Source organism: Anas platyrhynchos, chromosome 7 (assembly GCF_047663525.1).
Source record: "Anas platyrhynchos isolate ZD024472 breed Pekin duck chromosome 7, IASCAAS_PekinDuck_T2T, whole genome shotgun sequence".
In the NCBI taxonomy this organism is placed as follows: domain Eukaryota; kingdom Metazoa; phylum Chordata; class Aves; order Anseriformes; family Anatidae; genus Anas; species Anas platyrhynchos.
Genome location: NC_092593.1, coordinates 4,686,588 through 4,708,617, shown reverse-complemented (window position 1 = coordinate 4,708,617; position 22,030 = coordinate 4,686,588). Strand labels below are relative to the sequence as shown.

At 41.1% G+C, this 22,030-nt stretch overlaps 1 long non-coding RNA gene across 1 annotated transcript; it reads right to left on the bottom strand.

The window, feature by feature from the left end:
* Positions 1–9,343: 9,343 nt before the first annotated feature.
* Positions 9,344–13,618, bottom strand: LOC110351382 (uncharacterized). The gene is made up of 4 exons (XR_003497858.3): positions 13,452–13,618; positions 11,923–12,097; positions 11,209–11,290; positions 9,344–10,228 (listed from the first exon to the last, which is right to left on the bottom strand). It is a non-coding gene; the product is annotated as an uncharacterized lncRNA (long non-coding RNA).
* Positions 13,619–22,030: the final 8,412 nt, after the last annotated feature.

The window sequence follows — 22,030 nt, the reverse complement described above, 5'->3', positions numbered from 1 at the left end:
CATTTAGAATCATATTTGGAAATTATGGAAAATGAAAGGAATGACTACAACACAACATGGTATTTATAACTTCCCCATCTTTTTGTCTTTTAAAGCAGAACTCCTTGTAAAAATACTGCAAGTCCACAATTCCTTTACATTAAGCAGATTTTATAACTCCAGGTAAAATAACTTATGGAAAAAGTATGCTCAAGTCTCACTTTTCCCAATATTATCCTGCTATTTCATAGAAACACATATATCTCTTGTACATTGTACAGACCTTCTGACATGTCCCTCAGAAAAAATGGGATGTGAAATAAACATAAGAGTTTTTATTGTAAAATATACATTTGATATTGCTTAACAATAAAGAAAAGTATGTAAAAAAAAATGAAGCTGATAACAATGTCCAGAGCCTGTAATGCAGAATATCACCAAAAAGAAGCTGATTCCAGTGATTTTGTTGGAATCATTATAGGATTCTACTGTGGGTTCAAAACAATTTAATGAAGGAATAAAATGAATATAGTTCTATATGGGGTTTGAGAGTAACAAAACCAAATTTTCTGGCTTTGGTTGCTATTCAAGAATCTTAGCACAGTTCTTAATCGTAGCATGTAAGTGCCTTTGTTACTCCATTGTGTGTTAAATAATGTCATTACAATTGTTATGCTTACACACCAAGTTTTGCCAAAATCCCCCACTCACTGCTTCTTCATTAAATAACAACAAACTGTGAGGGTTAGTTCTGCATCAGCACTTCAATTTCCTCATGAAAAATTGGCCTTCTTTTTTCTTGGCTTGTGAGCACCCCGACCAATATCACTCATGCCTTGTTATACAACAAAAGGAAATAACAGTGCCTGCAACTGCAATCTGGCTTCGCCTGCCCGTGCTGGATGCCATTTTGACTACAGCAGCCCAGGCAGCACACATTGCTTCTCCCTCACCTTCACAGCAGCAAGACAAGGATGCAGGAAGCCTTGTACTCCCAAATCCTGGGCCCTGCCAGCTCCACTGGATAGGGGACATTATTCAAACAGGTTGGCTAGGTGGGTGCTGAGCAGTTCACGTGCTACAAAAAGAGGTGGGAACGATCTTTGCATACCTTTCACACCCATTTTTTCTTCTGGAGATAATGACAACAGAGAGGGATAAATTACAAGCAGTGGATGTACATTGCATATGTCTCCCTTTTTTCCAGAGCAAAGCTCTAATCAAGCAACAAGGTGTGTATGTTTGGACCTGGTGCCTTCATGTCCTGGTAACTGTGCATTCATTCACCTCCATTTCTGCACATCTTGGTTATTGATCCTGTGGCTACAGATCTGTTGGTGTGCTCGTGAGGCACTGAAATTGAGTCTAGGAGTATTTAAAATGTATTTAAAATGTTTGCAATTCAGCAGTTAAACACATGCTTTATTTAAAGCACGCAGTCACTTGACTATAGAGCACCCATCAAAAAGTCCAAACCTCATGTGAGATTTCCTACCACCAGGCAAGCAATAATAGGTCAAAATTGTAGCTCCACTGACTTCAGGAGAACCATTCACACACTTCCATAAGCATATGCTTAAACACTTCCCTAGGTCTGGATGAAAACCTGAGCCTGTATCACAGCTTTACTGTGATGCATCCCGGACCCCGAGAGGTGTTAATGCCATGTGCACATTTACAGTTTGAACCTGTGAGACCTACAGTGATACCACAGCAGTGCCAAAATCCCTCACCCACTTCCTGGGAAAGTTATTTCACCAGATCAAGCCTGATCAAAGTGGACATGCCCCAAAGATGTCAACACAACAAGAACAAGATGTCACCGACTTCAAAGGAGGCAGGATTGGGCCAAAAGTGGATGCTTTGTTTGGCTGTTATCTAACAAAAATCAGAGGGAGATTTTCTGCCGAATTCCCCGAGTGGAAGTTTGTGACAAACAGCTTTCAGATGTTACTTTTTTTTTTTTTTTCCCCTAAAAGAAGTGAGGCAAGGTGGCTCTGTGGCTCACATGCTAATCTCCTACTGCTGGAACTATAGATCAGATGGCGGTTTGGTAATTTTTAGCACAGCTCTTGTTTAGTTCAACACAGACACAGAAAATGAAGCACTCATTTGCTGACTAGAAAATCACAGTTGAGGTCGATTGATGAAGCAGTGCAAAGAAGCCTGTTCTGTCCCCAGCTTGTGGATAAACAATACCAACCATCACCCTTCACTAGTTATATATTCAACTACTGAATATTTAAAAATCCAGCTAAGCTACTATATGGCTTACCAGAGATTTGTAGGGAAAGTGTCAGATTATTTTACATTTAGTAACACTCGAAGCAGCCAAGCTGCCCTATGTGTCTAACACAGAATAAAATCATTACAAGGGGGAGAGAAAAAAAAAATATTAAAGAAATCCAAGCAAAACCAAAAAGCACGTTAAATGATAAACCACGGAAGTGGATTTTCCATTACTCTGTAAAACCTTAGGAGGCCATGAGTTAACTGAAGCAAGCAGAACAAAAAATGAAGCAAGGAAGGTACCATAGCTACTTTCTTGAAAACAAAACCAATCTTTTCATTCCTGCCATTTGTTAGAATTCTTCCTCCAGGCAAGCTGGACAGCTGCACTAGTAGGTTTTTTAGTCATGGGTTGTAAGCCCCACCTGGCTAGATTTGTTTAGCAGACAGCTGGCAGAATGAAATAAAAAGAACAGGGACATACAAACTGCTTCCAAAACAAAAAGCCGAAAGAATACTTTTTGGATGCTTTAGCTTTCACCGAGTTTATTGGGTGCATGTTTGGGGGGAGATTCTTCCCTTTGTTTTCACCTTCCCCCATCTCTCTGCACCCCAAAAATGTTCTAAAAGCTGGAGGGAGACTCAGGTTGTATTAAGCAGATCAAAAAGGAAGGGAAGAGCCCCATCTCAGCCTATTTATGTTGTGCATGTGCACACATATACAAATGTATACTCACACACACACACTCTCTCCCCCTCAATTATGGTTTACAATTCCCCAAGACTGACATTGGTTTTAAATTAACTTCTCTTCTTATTCTTTTCTCTTTTTTTCTTTTTTTTTTCTTTCTTTTTTTTTTTTTTTTTTTGTTGGCAACTTTCTTCCTCTATTTTCTAAAGCCAATAAGATAGATTTTCTTCATCTGGAATGTTCTTTCTAGCTTAAAGATAAGAAGGAGTTTAAAATTGTGGGAATGGCATCCCTCCTGCATCTGTTTCTCTCACAAACCTATCAAATATCTAATTTTTGGCATTACTGCTGGCTCCAACAGGGGATGACATAAACCAGCTTTGTGGTTACATGTTTCACTTTTAATCTCATGAAAATGAAAATCAGTGCTGAAATGTCCCTTTACATGTGACAATGTGGGACTCTTTTCCAAAAACCAAAGGAAAGGGGCGTTACCCTGGTTAAGCTTAATATACAGCACATGTATAAATTTGCTTTTAGTTCAGATTTAGCTTGATCCTAGCAGAGGCATTTCAGGATTTTTTTATTTTGTTTCGCTGCTGAGATTTTAAACAATTTTGAAACTATCACAGTCACTACACAAAGAACGATGCACAATAAATGCAAGATAGTAATCAGCAGATGAGCAGGCTGTTATGTGACAACAAATCTTCTGCAAGTAATATCATTTTCCACACGGCTATATGGTCACATTCCCGTAGCATGTTTCTGTAGTTAGTGTGAAGGGAATCTGGTCTTTGCATGAGTTCTTTATTAAGAGCTAATGTAGTAATACTGCATGTACGACTGCAAACCAAGATGGCTTGGATACTGTCTTGACTGGAGAAACTCTATGAAAACAAACTCCAAATGTTTAAAAATAAAATCTGCCTTGACCCCGCTTGAAAGGGAACACATGAGGAAAAGAAAATTTCAGCTTATAGTATGACCGGTACCTATGAAACCCATATGAGCCAGGGTTAAAGTAAGCCCAGACTGTCCTGAAATGCAAGCCTGAATTTATTTTCAGTGGAAATGTAGCAAATATTAACTAGAGGAAGGCCCTGAAACCAATCTAAGCCATTGCATAAGACAGCCCTCAACCTCCCGAGCAGACGCCTTCCTTGGCTGCCCTCCATCCCTGCCTATACATCTCTGCTGAGCATAGACTCCACGGAGCCTGGTGCGATACACACGTTTTGGAGCCCTGGCTTTACCAAAAACATCGATATCAATATCATATGCTTCAAATGGACAGGGGGGCCACAGGGCTAAATCCCCTGGGCTAAGGGAAACCCAATGGCGAGCATCCAGGGACTGAGCAGGCAGAAAGCAGGGGTTGCCCACAGCTTGTAAGTGCATGAAAATCATCCCTCAGCAGGGTTTGGAGAGGGCAATATGGGATACTCAAGGTGTCTGGTGGCATACCTGGCCAATCTCATTTTTGCAGCACCTTTCTGCTTCACCTAATGTGTGTTTTGTTAGATTATTGCCCATCTATTTGCCTAGAAGTTATACAGCAGTGCATCTTTAGTGCATCCTTCTTCTGATGTGCTGAAAGCAAAACCTATAAAATCCCCCGCCCGGCCCCACGCGCCCCTCCGACTGAAAGCAGGAGTCGCGCTGGTTTTGTGCATCTCGCATTTCTTGGGTTAACTTTCTCCTGCCCGAGATGAACCTGCAACTCAGCCAACTTCTTTGGTAAAGAAAATTGATTCTTGTTTACTCCTTTCAATAAAGAGAATCATGATGAATTTTAATAGGCCTACCCCCCACTGCTAGAAAATCTCCCTCCTTTGGCTGCATGGGCTTTGAAATACGTAAATCAGAAATAAGCCTGGATTTAAAGAAAAAGGGGACGATAAAGAAATTCTGCAAGTTTAAAGCTCATCCTTAATACTCGGTCAAACATCCTTCGTTCTTCCTCTGTGCCTCACCCCTACAAGCACTTGCTATATTATGAGAAACCCTGACTGTAAACTGAGCTCTGCTTTTTAGCTAGCCCGCTAATGATGTCAAAACAACTGAAAATGTTTCACATCTAATGTTGGAAAATTAACATAAGTCATTTCAACTCTGTTGAACAGACATTTTACTATGGAGAGAAGTATTTAAAAAAAAAATACAAATACTGAGGGAAAAGGGACATCGACTTTTAAAAATATTTCCTAGCATTACCATTCATATGGCATAAACAAACAGGCAGAGTGCATACATATTGGCCCCAGTCCTGCGATTTGGATGACAAGGGAGATCCTTTTGCCTAGGCAGTGCAAAACTAATTTCACTGCACTGGCACATAATGCAATGTGATTGCTCCCTCAGTTTTATATTACAAGGTCACTGGAGCAAAAATTTTTGTGGTTTGTACAGTACCAAGCACTCCAAGAAAACTTATTATATAATGATGTTATATTTGGTTTAAATAATCCCATACCTACTATATACTATGAGGATAAATACTTTATTTGTCTGACGTAGCAACCATGCAAAAAATGTAAAAGACAGCTTGCAGAATAACAGCTTTTGATAAGGAAATTTTACTCATTTCTTGGAGTACAAAAATGACTTTTCTTTCCCAAGAACTCACAAACATTTGGAAACTTTTAATTGAAGTATTTCCATCCTTGGATTTTTTTCCTCCACGCATCAAAGAACTGAGTCCAGAATTCAACTTTTTACAATTCTGACAAACGGAACCTTACAAGCTGGCTAAGACATGCAATATTGCAAACCTAATAGCACTAAACTGTTGATGTCTTCAACAAGCAGAAGAAATGGCTTTTTCTTGGCTCTTCCAACGGACAGTATGGCTCAGAGCTCTGTTGAGATGCAAACTTTGGTCTTCCCCAATGTAGAACCAGTTGGAAATTTTGAAAATAAATTTTGAAGTATCAAATTGATTCTACTTCAGAAAGATCTACTCAACATTACAAAATATAAGCTTTTTTTTTTTTTTAATAAAAATGCTTTCAAAATGCTTATACAAATTCTATCAACACACTTATTTACCAAAATGCAAGCCTATAAAAATGGTGTTCCCATAAGTGCCTCAATAAAAACTCATGTTTTCCTTTTTTACCCCTTTTTTTAAAAAGGTTATACAACAACCAAAAACTCATCTTTCAATTTTACTTTTTCCCACTGCAAGCAGAGTTGTTTTTTTTTTTTCTGGCAGTAGCAGTTGGGCTCACTTCCTTCAGCACCTGTATTTTCTGAGAGGCTGGTAAAACAAGTACCAGTTCAGCTTTGTGTATGTGGTTTAATGTAATCTCAGCCTCAACTGCTGTGACTTTGGAACCAAAGTATTCTGGGTTTTATTTTACTTTTATCTCATATGCTTAATACCAACACAGATATATCCCCTGATGCTTTATTGGGAATATGCAGCACCAGGCAGCTAGTAACATTAGGCACCAGGATTGCACGCACATGCATTGCACCAGAATTTAGGACGGGTGTGTGGCTGAAATAACTTTGTAATTACAGAAGTACTCAGAAAACTTCATCTTGCATCTCTGTCAGCTTAATTTTACCTCGAATGACCCTGGAAAAAATACAAAATATCCTTCATTTTGAAATACCTTTCCATGCTATTGTCTAGAAGCATCATTTGTTCAGCAAGTGTAAGTTGCATAAAACGATGCCTTCCATCCTCATTAGGATGAGCGACAACATTCCTGTAAAACTAACGCACACATGGCATGAGACAAACAATCCAAAATGAATACTATCAAAAGATAACAAATTATGGCAATTTTGATTTGGAAATGTAAAGGCTCTTCTGTCATTGATGCAGCTAAACCGCTTGGGTTCAAAGTAGGCACAGATCTTGTTGAACTGTCTCCTTCAGCAGCTCCAGCTCATGATTTTACCCAAACTGCTCTTGACATTACCCAGTCCTACTTCGTACATCCCATGAGTGGTGTCAGGAGACCCAGGTCAGCCACTGGAATTTACTTTCCCAAGAAAGAGCACGCACAAGGATGCAGGACGGGCAGCACAGGCATGTATGCCACCAGCCCACACAGTATATCTGGGTATTTATAGGGCAAAACACAAAGCCTCACTTCTCAGCAGAGCTGGCCACAAGCATGGCACAAGCACTGGTGTCCATCTGAAGGCAGCACCCATATCAATGCTGTAATGAGAGTCAAATCCCATGTAATTTACACATTAAAAGGCAAGAGCAATGCATGAAAAAATCAGTTTGGCTAATGAAAAAATCAGTTTGTCTAATGAAATTAAAGCCCCTAATCAAATATTGGCAGGAAAGATATTTAGAAACTCTCCTAATGTCATCCAGCTAATTCTCCCTTATTCCAACTAGAAGGGAAAGTGGTTGACTGGTTTATTCCCCACTGAACTTCCCTCCCTCAAATCACCAAAAAGACCCTCTACTGAAGGGCGTGATTAAGGCAGATTAGGGCAGATTTAGCTATCAGCTATACTACACAGCCCAGGTAATTTTTATTTTATTTTTTAAGAGGTTGCCTGACAGCCCTGGAGCCACAGCTCCAGTTAGGTAACGCCTTCTGGAGAGGCTTTCCTGAGATGGGCTCTTCTTCAGAAATATTTTTCTCACCTGATAAGTGCACCCATAACAAAGCAAATTTCAAATCACACACCGCCAAAGAACAGGGGAACCTGTTAGTCTGGGTGTCTGCCTCAGCTAGGTTAACTTGCACTAGTCAATTAAAGTATTAGTCCAGAAACAAGGAAAAATAACCAAACAAAAAGCTGGATCCAGAATCACAGCAGCATGACTCAAAATAACCACCATAGAAATGAAAAGACTGAATACTTTATCAGTGTCTTCATCTGCGTACAGCCCTTTCCCTAAAGGAGAAATTTCTTCTGATATACAGCACATGTCTTTCTTTATACAGTACCCCGTATTACTTTTGTTTTCTCATGATGTTTGGAATATCTCTAACACAACAAAGTCGCAAGGCTGATGCAGGTTTGTTTTATTAACAGAAGCTAATGTAGTCTTTCATGGATAAATTACTGCAGATTCTCAAAGGGTGAAAACCTAAGCCTATGAGAAATTAGGCCAAGGAGAATATGATGCAACACTGTCCACCAGAATTAGGAAATCTATGAAGTGAATTGCACAGGGCCATGCAACAACATGCAGAACATTCCCACAAGAAGAACCGGGAGATGAAAAGGTCAAATGGAAGAATAAATAAGGGGTTACCACTGACGGTCATAGCTAGCATCATTGTGTTGAGAAATGCTTTATCAGTAGGCTGCAGTTCTGATGATGGCCTTTTATTGTCTTTTTTTTTTTTTTCCTATGTGGCAACACTTTATTTTAAGTACCTTATCATTATGAATTCATTTAGTATTGATTGCAGAGGCTCTGATCATAAAGAATTAATTTGGCATGCCATGAATGTCATATGCATTTGTATAAAAAAAATGCTTTAATTCAAGATTAATTAATATGGGGAAATGTTATTGCTTTTGTAATATCACCATTATAATACACCTCATTTTTTCCAGTAGTTCAGAAGCTTGCCCTCAGTACTTTTAGCAGAGTTTCTTCATTCTTTCACAAGTTTTTTAAAGAGTAGCTAGAAGCTTGCTATATTTCACTCTTAGATATTTTCTTGTCTTTGGGGTAAGGGCTTAAACACCTCTCAGAGCATCTAGTGGTCCAAAAATTTGTTATATTTATTGAAATAACTGGACTAAGTAAATCTTCCCACCTATGTGACAACACTGGGACAAGCAAAAGTAATTTAAGCTTGAATTTCTTGCTAGCCCAACAGAAGACTTGCATCTTCAGAGAGTGAGCAAACACAGAAGGAATTACCTGTGACTTCAAGCTCTCTGTAGTATGTCAAAACATACTTCGAGCAAATTGAGCCTTGACTAAAAGCAGGTATGCGCTTTGGACACGATGTCTCATTGCATCTGTTACAGGCAATGTGTCAGCCACGTCTCCATCCGGCTGCTTCTGACTGTGATGCAACATGACACAGTTTGATAACAAAAGGATGTAATACACTATAATGACTCCAGGCAGGCAATTGCATTGCAATGGGACATGCTGCCATGTAGTAGCAGGTGACATACCTCTTCAATCAGTCATGGACTAATCGCTAAAGCCTCCAGTTTAGGTTCACTTTGGAAAAAATCCTAGAGTCTTGATGATTATTTTCATCTGAACATTTCAATATCGCTTCCTGCTGCGCTCACCCTGGCCTCCCTTCACTCTTGCTGAATTTCCAGGTAGTGGCTGACACGGTGTGCCAAAAAAACAAACAAACAAAAAAACAACAATGAATGCCTGGAGTCCAGGTTGTGCACAAAACTATCCTCTTTGCTAGGGAATATTTACACATTCACCCTTAAAAATTAACAAAGGGAATGCTGCGAAGGTAAGAGGCTATTCTTTATTTGTGCTATGGGAAGCAATAATGGAGATTTACAGTTCTTCAATACAGCAAAGGATTTCCCAGAATGCTGACTAACAGAACTACTCTGTACTTTATTGATGTACCGACGCACTGAAAACACAGGTTTATTAATAAATAGCTTGACTAAAGATGTAGAGGGAGCTCAGAGAAGGACAGAGCCTATGAAAAACAACAGGGAAGTGTGGAAAAAAAATACTGTATGGGACTGAAGAAACATGATCAGGAGATTAATTTTGGGGATCGGGAGAGAAATTTAAGTGCCTGGGGAAAACCCTGAAGAGTGCAGGGAGATCTATGGGAGGTCTGTGCCTGCAGAACGTTTCCCCTCCTGTTTCTGATTTGTGTAGCTTTAACCATCCTGCCATCTAATTAATTTCCTTTGTAAAGAATATCACAGATGTAAAAATCAACTTGAAAAAAAAAAAAATCCCTGTTTATAAGCACAAAGCGTCAGCCCCTTGATGCATGGGAAAGAGCACTGAAGGAAAGGGCACTCAGGGCCATTGGCAGGGGACAAACACCACTCGAATGTCCCCTGTGCACCATCCAGGCATCACACCTCAGCCTTGGCCCTTGCTGGAACAACCTCTTTTAGAGAAACCAGCAGATTTAGGGTAAAACTGGCCTCCCATGCAGCCCGCATGTACTTTGCCAATGGACTTTCATTTGCTTGCATCTCAGCCACGGGTACTCAACTCCGATCACTCAGTGGGACTCCGAGCCAAGCGAGAGGAATAGCAGGGGGAAACATCCCTCGCATCTTCCTTTTCAACCTCAGCAGCATGGGGAAGCGTATCAACGTGCAGCAGATGTGCTGAGACCAAAGTGATCTCTTCCTCATGATTACAGTTGGTTATACCTGGGGATGGGCAATTTAATTCAGGCACAAATGTGCAAAGGAGAGCGGTACTAAAGTAAAACAAGTGGTACTAAAGCCTTTGTTCCATCTACAGTAATATGGTGTTTTATTTCACTAGACCTGGCTCACACATAAAGAAAAGAGGCACAGTTTGATACATGCCTTCTCTGATGAGTACTGCTAAGTAAGTGTATTTGTTCTCAGCGTTGTTGTCATAAATATCATGAAATTTCTTATTTGAAGTTGGGAACTAATGATTCTTTCTCCTTAATGTGCTACAGTGACTCTGCACCCTATTGTTTTCTACCATTTGAGAATGCCCAAGGATGTCATTATAACTTCATGTATCAATATTAAACCTTTGCAAACAGTCAACTAAATGAGCAGTTATCTTTGTTTCTGAAAAGAGTGTACTTTTTTTTTTTAACTTCATTTATCAGTAACTAGGTGTAGTCAATTGCTCTCCAGTATTGATCACAATATCTATAGCAGTCACAGAGTACCTTTGCTCAAGGTCATTGTAAGGTCGAGTTATGATCAATATGAATTGACTGTCTGCAAATAAATTTAAGTAGCTGACATAACTGAAAGGAGTACCTACTTAAAATTAAGGTGGACTCTGCGTCCCTATGTTAGAATGGCTCATGGTCTATATAAGCATGGAGGAGGTACGAGCAGTCTGAATGTGCAACACCAGTCCAGCAGCTTTTTCCTGCAATTAGTGGTGGATAGCTGTGGATATAATCCTGAAAACATTTACTTGCAGGATTAAAAAGCACCAGTCTTCAATCTTGTCTCTAATATGCCGACTCACTTGGGATCAGACCCATTGCATTTAAAATAAATAATCTATTATAGATATAGATACAGATATAGATGATATAGATATATGCAGGGTCTCTGTTGCAACACTGCACTTCCTGCTGGCTTTCTGTGCTCTATTCTAAAGAATCCAGGCCAACATTTTTCAACATCCATACCTACACCTTGTTCTTCAACTCCTATTTAGGTATCTGTGTAACCGATTTTTCTGAGCCAATGGGTTCCTTCTGGTTTTAACACCTGTCAACAGGCAACCGTATTAAAATACTTTAAACTGAAGCCATCAACCTTTCAAAAAATAAAAATAAAATCAGTAATTTCTACAGACGCTGCTGAAATTTCAGAGAACAGCTACCTGAAGACGCTACAGTCTCTGAAAATAAATGAAAAAATAAATAGCCCGGTGGAATCAGAATAAGTGTGTTAAGCTGAAATGGGGTCACACACAACTAGCAGAGACACATCCCAGGTGGGACAGGGCAGTTTGGCTCTAGAAGAAGACCTGTGATCAGGTCACTGGCCACTGGATGTCACTGCTGCCTACCCGAAGGTAGCCTACAAAGCACTTATGTGACTGTAAAAATTGTGGCTGTAGGAAGCAGTTTTGCTGGAAACATTCCACATAGTTAGGCAATTTCTAATTTCAGAAAAATAGGCTCATAAAGCTGAAGAAGGCAATACCCAACTTCAAGAGTAATTAGTTTCATTTGTTTGATTCAGCCTTCTCTCAATGAGAAACACTAATAAAGAGTATGTTTGGGGGTCACAAGTAGTTCCAGAAAGTTGCAGCTATCGTGCTTTTAAAAAAGGACATCTTCAATAGAGGTATTGCTTTACTGATAACATTTGAAAGAACAAAAACAAGCCCTCACCTTGAAAATCCTCTTCTTATTTCTATCAGTCTGTACCTTCAGGAAGAGTGTATTAGTTTGGCTTGCCTAAAGGAGATACCATCACTGCTCCCGACCATTGCAACCAACTGCTCAACATAAGTCCCACTGAATCGAAGACAACCTGAACAATACCTAGGAAAGATCTGGCCCACATCTGAAAAAAAAAAAAAAATCAGAAATTATTTTCTATATTTAGACTATAGAGTCTAAATTATTATTGTTGTTATTAATTGAAGCCATTCATCTTGGTTCTTCACATTAGTGCAGAGGCTCTACGGGTGGGATTTATGTGACCAAATGCAGATGTCTATCTTGCAGACATCTGAGCCAGGCTCTTCTCACATTCAAGCTAGAAAAAGAGATGCCATTAATGTGGGATTAACCTCATCCGAGAGCAGATATAAAAACGTGCCAGATGAACTGCATTTTAAAGGATCTACTTCTCCCTCTTGGTTTAAAGGAAGCCCAGAATGACTAGCTCTTATCTAGACATCTAAAGGCAGGTGAGCTTGCTCTCATTCCCTCTGACTAAGATAAAAGATAAAAAGGACATTCCAGGTGTTTTAAGCAGGAAAAACAGTACAGCCTCTCTTAAGACCAGAGCTCTGTGTTAATTCACACCTCCAGAAGGGTGAGAAGGGTGGCCTTAAGCCTTCCCATGAAATACTCTAAAAAAGAAAGCTAAGACCACAGGGATATCAATAGCGTGAGGCTTCCCAAGACAGCTGAGCCCTTGTAGACTGCTTCTGCTAGAGGTCTTACTCTGTTAGCTCCTAGTCACAGCTGCACGTTTCTAACCCTCCTTGCTGGGCTGCTTTTCTCATAGCTGAGCATGCTGAACCAGACCACCAAGAGGTTGGATAAATACCAGACCTCATGCAGAAAGAGCATGGGAGCGCGCAAAGCAGGCAGGGCGGCAGGACCAACTTTTCCTGGCAGTAGCAAGCCATCAGATCAGATCTACCATTTCAAAAAACTACAACACAGTGCTGTGGGGGGAAAGGACATCCAAGCTGGGCAGTACCTCTACTCAGGATTCCCTATATGCCAATTCCAGCCCTGTTTTGGCATTCAAACCCCTCTTTAAGACTTCAGGCATTTCATAAATTTGAGTCCCAGCTGCACTTCATGCTTCACTGACACCTCAAGATGGATTTTCTGGTTGGTGAAAATGACATTTTGTTAGAAGAAGTCACACAAGATAATCTAAATCCCACCTTATCCAAGAAGCAACTGGCTCCCTTCACACAGGGCAACTCTTTGTACCCATCAGATACCCAATGCCTGCACAGCCTCTCCTTCCCTTATCCTCTTCCCCTTATGACCCTGGCTATACCCAAGAACTTTTTCATACATACATTAGATGATACTCAACTAGCTCCCAGAAACAATGGCTCTGTTTTAGGTGCACACAGTACAGTAGCAACCATTTTTTGAGGAACGAAGACAAACCACATGCTCCAGCTCAGATGCTAGCAGCACAGTATTTACATAGACAATGCCAATACCTTTGGTCTCATTGTTTTACAGTAGTTTGATCAAGGAAAGCATTTGAAGTAAAGTGTACAAAGGAAGTATTAGTGAAAGATGGCTGTCTAGTCACACTGCAAAGCGTTACCAAGCAGGCCTTCTGGGAGAAGTCTTTCATCTTTAACTGAGATATTAGAGGGCTTTCCTAATAAAAAGATACATCATCCATTAGCTTATATATATAACCCAAATGACATCCTCACAAAGTGTAGCAGTCTTGGGGCCCAAACCATTCAAGAAGCAATTACAAAATCAATAACACATGCTGCGGTGATTACATTTGATTAGAGACAGCATAGAGAGAAAAAAAAAAAAAAAAAGGAAAAAAAAGAGCAATATTCACCCACTTCACTATCCCTAAAACGATAACTCTTCATTGTGAAGGTTCTGATACATAAAAAGGTTTCCTTCGTGCACATGAAGGAAATCAGTCTGATATATTGGTAGCGATGAACACAAATCAAGACCTTGACCACTACGCTTAGGGAAAGAGGGGGGCTGTAGCCAAACTGTGAGATGAGACCTTCTCATTTATCGTTGGGCCAGAAGCCCACGCATCCCTTTACAATTTGGATGCAGAACCACATGTTACGGTTTGTAGCCATCCCTCATCACCAACTTATCTTTTTATATTATATACACACACCACAAAAACATTAGATTTTAAGTCATCTATTGATGATTGACCACTTTTGTGAATATTCCTACTGGAAGATTACAAATGGCTTAATGTAATGAATATAACTCAGCAGGCTATGGCTTACTCAAAGGAAAAAAAAATATAATAAAGTTTCCAATGTTTAGGATTTGATAGGGCCTATACAGGCCAAGCTAGTCTAGGCTGTTCTCCTTCGATGATAAAAAAATACACATTTTAATACCTTGCAATGAAAGCTTATGGCCTAGGGAGCCAATATTGCAAAACAAGGGAAGGGAGGAGAGGTAGAAATAGAAAACAGGGAGTACAGGGATGGGTAGAGATAGAAAGGGAGTGCTATTAATATTTTACCCATACGCAGGGACCGAGGCTCATAAAGCCCCATTCAAAGGCACACATTCAACAACAACAACAAAACTTATGGCCTCACACGGCCCTTTGATCAGGCCCACACTTTGGGGTCCTGAAGAGCAGCCATGTTCCAGTGTCCTGCCCTGCTCTTGGGCACACACCATGTATGTGTAGTGTCATGCTCTAAAAGCACCACTCCAGCAGACTGCACCCCAGCTACATCAAGAGACTGGACTTTTTGATTTAGAGAAACAAATAAAAGCCACCCAAAATTAATGTATTACAGCTCAAGGTAGCACAGGCACTGTGTAAGACTAAGAAAAGAGCCCAGTCCTACGCTGTATGGGAAGGGCTGGTTGGGGCCTGGCCCTAAATCTGATCCAGGAGGCTCCTGGTATCAGGAGGGCTGTGCTGACACAGTATAGCCATGGCATGCAGGAGAGAAATGGAATAAAAGATTTTACTTCACTGTCTGAAGATTTAGTAGGCAATTTGTGCTGTCTAAAATGCATCTTTGAAAGATAAAAATTAAGCAGCTTGTTACGCAGTCACTAATCAAGCAAGCCCCTCATGCTCAAATATTTAAAGGAGTCCTTTTGTTTATTTTTACTGTCTCCAGTGGGCTATTTGCCTGAGTCAAGACTGCCAGATTTGGTCCCATGGAACTTGATCTAAATAAACTGCAGGAAGTGAATGGGAAAAAAATCTTGTATTGTTCCCTCATTGCTTGAATTGCTTGAACCGCATTCAGGTAGTCTGACCTCTGTAAACATCTGTTAGCAGGCACAGAGCTCGTGTTCCTACAGTTAGCAAAACACAAATGCAATATTAAAAGCATAACGATTCTCCTCCTTCTGAAAGCAAGTTTCCACCTTAAATAAATTAAATTGTGTTGCAGCAGTAGCTAAGGTGGTCAATGCAATTAAATTCAAAACCTGAATGTATTGAACTTTCTGCAATTATACATGGGTCATCTCTGGACAATATGTTGGCCATCTGGTAGCATCTGTGCTGTTCCCACTAATAGAGTTCCTGCTGTGGCTCCAGGCCATGACAGGCAGCACTAAGCAGGTCACATGTTGTGTCTTTCAGCCATATTTAGGTCACAGTTTTGGGGGGGTGCAGGAATAATCGTCTTGCACAAAGGCAGTGAAAATGAATAACCCCCTCTCAGGTATTTTGTGCATGCAAAAAGTTAAAGGGATACTTTTCGGGATTTTTTTTTCAGCTCCTCAGCCCTAGGATTAAGAGCAAATTGTTGGAAGTCAAGACAACTATTGCATTTTAAACTGTAAAACTAACCCAGACGTCTCTTTTCTCATCTCTTTGATAAGGCTCTCACAAGCATAAGAACGGTTTACTAGTTTGCAAGAATAAAGTACTGAAAATAACATTCCCATTGCTTTTTTTTTGCTTTTTTTTTTTTTTTTTTTTTTTTTTTTTGATAAATACTCGACTATTTTTTGCATTCTGTTTTGGTCACAGAGAGAAGTTCCTGAATAATCCTGATTAGTGCCTATGGGATGAGAATGGCCCCTCAGATTTTGAACAGGCCTAACAGGGCGAGAGAGGGGGGGAAAGGAGAAATGTAAATGGTTTTGCAGCAAGTCTGCTAAAGCCAAATGGCTTTTGTGCCATGCGTTTTGCCACAAACCATTTTAGAGGGTGGACTAATGAAAAATTAGTCTGGTTGTCTGAAACAGCATCACTTCTCAAACAAGGAAAAAGCCTACCTACAATTCCCATATTATACCTGTACGCTGCAAGGGTTGCCAGAAATGCATACAAAGTCACGTGCACTAAAGATAGTGTTTTAAAATAATGTACTACTGATGTATTTGCTGCAAAATTAATTTAATATGGATTTAGAAAACAATGTGCTCTGTCTCTTGACCAACATAAGCAATTTCAGTTTGACATCAATTAGTGAGTAGCTTTTACTCTTATAGACATATTTATAATGGAAAGGAGTGCATTTAGGCTTTAAGGTCCTGCCAACTAATCAATTTGATGAACTAATTGATAATAAATGTTAATTGACAACTAACAGCAGTCAATTAATTGCATTTCAAATGCAGCTCCAGGAAGCTGAGTTGAACATTATTCTACCTCAAGCTACTCAAATAATAGCTCAGCAATGACTTTGCAACAGGCTTCAAAGGTCAAAATGGGCTACTTTCCTATTTGTCATAAGATCTGGGAACATGTGTTCATAAAAGGCAGTGACCTGTGCACATGCCTGGTTTGCACTGTAATTCCGATATGATGGCTGCTCACAGCGCTTATCAACACCCCATTCATAAAGCTGCGCCGTGCGGCAGCTGTATCAGCACTTTCTCTATAAAATCCTGGGTTCAGACCTAAATTTCTCGTGGGGTGACACATGGGACTCAGGTCCTCCACTCAAGGGACATTTCTTTGGTTAAAGCTGATACTAATCAAGTTGGGGGGGTAGGATGAAGAGAAAGAGTTCCTTTTTCCTGACTGGGTTTCATTTCCTTGAAATATTTTGTGCAGCTCCCAGTTCTTTGTAACTAATCTCTTTGAAGGGAATATGTTGGCCTTCTAGCAGCCATGAAGGACAGAGCATTAATTAGATAACAGTGTGCACAGGTAGGATGATTTCTGGTATTTTCCACCTGACCACATTTCAAGAAACTACTGACTGAAACGGGAAAAGGAACAAAAGTGGTTTTGCTTATTCTACCCAGACCTTAAGGGCTCTGCGACGGACAAGCCACGCAGATGTATGCACGGGAAAGATGTTTGGGATTTCACGTAGCACGCATATTCAAACTATTTAATATTTTCCCATGCTGGCTTTCCAGCCTTGCCTTACTTGCACCTTGCCTCTCCCCATCTGCACAGCTGTGCAACAGTTCTCAGCCTCTTTAATTTCCTTCACCGTTTCCCCTTCAAAACATCATCTGCTCCCTCACCTTGAATTGCCACAGCTCAGACAATGTTTTCGAAAACCATCTCTCTACACATAATATTTTAACCACTTTATTACAAGTTCTCCCTTTTCAAAAGGAGGCTACTGGAAGGGACAGCACCGATCAGGCTCACAAAGCCCCTAGCCTCTACCTACATCCCCAGACCCTGCCAGTCGGCTTTTTAACCCAAACTAAAGTTACTTCCCTAGCTGAAGGGATAAGTAGTTACCATTAAATTGCCCAGAGGCCTTTCAAATCAGCCAAAATGAAGAGAAAAAAAGAAAAAAAAGAAAAAAAAAAGAAAAAAAAAAAAAAAAAGGAAAAAAAAGAAAAAAAAAGAAAAAAAAAAAAAAAAAGAAGAAAAGAAAAAAAAGAAAAAAAAAAGAAGCAGGCTTGAGCATTTTTCTGGGATAGATCCCTGAATGTTAAATACTCGTTATCTCTTCCACATTATAGTCTGGTGAACCTGCTCAGGATCAGCTGCATCTCATCTCTAATCCAGCAGATTGATGAGACCAGGAGGGGTGCATCTGGTAAACCATGGGCTCCAGTGACAGCAGTGGTCTTATGAGTCCCAGCTCCACCTGAGGAGCTGCAGATATTGTTCAAGTGATTACTATCCGAGAGAAATAAATATCTAGGTGAAGACCAGCTGGCCTTAGCTCAAAGTTAGGTAAACAAATGGTAAGGAATGGGAAAGCTGTTAGGAGTAATAATTTCACTTTTACTGAATACTGCTCATTTAAGAGTGCACGGCATGGATGGTACAGGATCCAAGTGGTTTAGTGAACTGCTTCTGGAGGTAGCAAAATTAGCCAGATATAGTGCAGATTTTGGTTATCAGAACAGAGTGAACAAATTTCTGCATTCAGAGGCTGGCACAATTTCTCTCCTTCCATTGGAGAGGGAGAATAAAAAATACAAATAAATAATAATTATACTAAATTAATAAAAAGTAAATCCATATCTGCACAGCAAGAGGGAGTAGGAGTTTAATCCCTTCTTTGAGGCACTAACTTGTCCCAAAGAACTGCACAATCCTGCACACTACAGCAACGAGCACAGCAGAAACAGAAGCCCTGTACGAGTGCTACCTTCCTTCCAAACTGTGACCTGCCAGTAATTTTCCTTCCCTAAAATTTCCATCCTGTCATGACAGATAAAGTGGCAGGGTCTACCATTCCTAATCGCTGGCCGCAGCTCCTGCTGAATTCCAATATCATGCACAGTTTAGTTATGGACTTTAGGCTGCAATTCATAGCCAAACCATGGAAGAGATTTAATTCAGTAGTGGCTGGGGTCATAGGAAGAGGGTGCCAAGAGTAGCAGACCCTGTACTAAGATATCCTGAGAAAGATGGTTACTGGAGGCAGGGAATATACTGGATGCTTTTGTGGGAGCTCACAGGAACATTAAGAGGAGGAGAATCAAAGCCCTCCATGAAAGTTAATGCGTTAAAGGGACAAAAAGGGTGAAGGCTGGAGGGTGGGCTGGCAGCCTTGCTGGAGAAGTGCTTTATTTGTGAAGGGTGTTCTTGTATTTCCTACTCCTCACCTGAAAACAAAAAGTGGTCAAAATTGGCTTGTGCTGGAGAAATGCTGACACACCGCAAAAGATGCTATCACATCCTGTAGCTGATAATGTCTCCAAATTTATTAGGGAACAGCTCAAAGGCTGCAAAATAATTCTGATATGTCGGGGATCAGAGATGTTAAGCAAGTAAAGTCAAATTCAAAGCCCCCTTTGCTACACAGGTATGCCTTTAGCAGAGCAGAAAGCCCCATTCCTAGGAAATCTGAAACGAAAACACAATCCCGTCAGTATCCTTCGATGCCTTTCCACGACTGTTTGCCCAACCCTATTAAGACAGCGAGGAGGGCTTTGGGCTGAAGGCTGTTTCTGCATAAAAGCAGATCGTTGTGGGTGGCTAAAAGCAACGCCCCCATTACCTACAGGTAGTTGTGCCGCGCTCGCTGCTTTACACAGACAGGTTTTCAGTGGAGCTTTTAAGTATTCACTGTGATGTCGGAAGTCATTTATTTTATGCCATGACACAGACCTGCATTAAAACTATCACTGCCAGGAGTCCCCGTGAATGTAACTATTTTTATGGACCAAATGTTGTGGGTCAATGTTTTAACACAGGCTTGTTGCACAGTATATTGCTCAGTAAAGTGTCCCTCCACTGCAGGTGTTTAATAGGCTGTCTGCTGCTTAGCCCATTACTACAACTCCCTGCTCCTTCCCCACTTTATTAAAGCCCAGAGAGGCAAAGGGATGCTTGTGGGTGGCACGTGGCTCTGAGGGCATTATAGCACGAGCTGCGAATCCTCGTGGCCTAAGGTAAAGGATGCTCGTGGGCAGCACGTGGGTGGCCACCGTGGCCGGTGACCCAATCTGGGAGCCAAACAGCAAAAGCATTCCCAATCGACATTTTTTACGTAACTCCGGGGCCGCCGTCCTAGATTTTTCCTGGCAAATGGACAAGAAAACACTTTGTGCGTTTGACAGTTTCCCACCCTGGTGCTGGGGCGATGTGGTCCCATCCCAAAGGCTCTCACTTTGGGCGAGCTGCCAGAGGAGGGTGCTCTGCAGTCAGACCAGGACCCTCCCAGTGGGAGAGGCAGAGGAGCAGCAATGCTCTCCACCTCACATCCTGCTTCAGGAAAGACACTCTGGTGTACGCTTTTCTTTATTTCTCCCCTTTTGGTGGTGGTTCTCTTTTTCTTTTTTCTCTTTTTTTTTTTTTTTTTTGTCTCTCATTCTGTCACTCTCTGGTTCTTTCACAATGGCAACAACAATGATCTTGTCTAAATGATTTCACAGGCTATTATTCAGGCACTCAACTTTTAACATTTCCATTTTGTCATTTTGTTGCTACACAAAAGGTGCACTTCTCCAGTATAATGTTCTGAGAATTATGTCAATGAGCAGTAATGGCTTTTAACATTAACTTGATCATTAACAACTACATTATCTGTGGCATAATCTGCACCTCAGTCTATTGTGTAATATTACAGTACGGATTTTGGAAAAGAAGGCCTGGTCTAAGCAAAAGTTCCTTGAATTAGGCCGTGTTTTTTCTTTTAATTGAAAGGGTTTAAAGTGCTTTAAATTTTTCTGCTAACACTTAAATTACTGTAAATTTGGTTTATGTCAGCTTGCTTCACCTCTGCAAATGGGTGGCAAAATATTGTTTTAAACATCCAGAACATCCAGGCTAGGGGTTGAATCAGGTCAACCGCAGGAGTTTAACAAAATTAGCACGAGCCACAGACCACTGCCAACAAAATCACCTATTTCAGAGGTTGCTTGCAACCAGAGCCTGGCCTATGTTACATTTTTATATCAGTTTTACTTGATCTAGCTTATATACATGTATTTACCAACAGAAATGATGCAGATGTTAATGGTTTTATATTGCTAGAGAGAAGGTTGCCAATTTTAATTTGTCCTTGCCAAAGAGTCAAAGGTAACGTGAAAGGTTGTAATTCATTCTCCGCGTTTCCCAAATAAAATTGCCCTGCGATTCACCTCTGCACATCCTTGCTGTGGGTAAGAAATCCCATAGGCCGAGGGCTTTTGTTATGAATGCATGTTCTCAGGTGCAACCTTTCCTGGGAGAGAAGGCGCAGCATCTCCAGCTCCTTTTACGTACTAAGGGCCGGTGCTTTAACTGATGGGAAAGCCTTTATCGCTCCAGATGGGATACATCTATTGATTTTAATTGAGCTACACTGATTTACTCCAACCAAGCACCTGCCCGACTCCCCGCACTTCTCTGAAGAGTCTCCCATTAGGATCTTGGACACGAGCCTTACAACCACTCGTAAATCAGGATGCGGCCACCCCTTCCCCTGAGACTTACGTTCCCCCTTCCTCCCAAACAGGAAAACAGCAAAGCCATCGGTGCTAAAGCTGCTGTCCCAAGGTCACAAATGAATTGGGGGCCAACCCAGCACTGAAAGTTAGTTTCCCTGGCTCTCCCACGTACACTTAAACCACATCTATCCGTGTGCTAAAGAAGGATTGCTGCTGACTTGCTGGTCATTATGTGCTCCGCTGCTTATGCGCTTCGTTGACTTTTATTTATGGCCCTACTGGTCAGTGCCCCCCCCATCCAATGGCTACGCCATCACCCCGCTGTCGGTGGGCTATTTCGGTGCTAGCCAGGCCAAGAATATTCACTGGATGCAAATAAAAGGGGAAATATCCTAAAACACGACGGTGAGCACCTGACGGTGAGCACCGTTTCTTGAGCACCAATGGCCGTGGAGCTGGGTGTGTTGCGGAGAGCCTGAAGGGATGTTTTTGTGTGTTGTTTTTTTTTAAGGATGATGAGGTGTCTCCTCGTGGCAAAGAGCCTGCCAAAGTGGGACAGGCTGCAGGCACTTGTGTTGGGCAGACAGCACTCAAGCACCTAACAAAAAGCCCAGCACAGGTCCATCCTACGAGGTGAGCAGCAGTGGGCTGATGGGCACAGGACCTCTAAAAGGCCATTTTCCACTCTCTCTGATCTGCCCCTGATGCACCCCCAGCACAGCAAACAATGGGAGCAGCTCTTGTAGCCACTCCCAGTGACACAGAAACCTGCAGAGCTGCAGGGGATGGG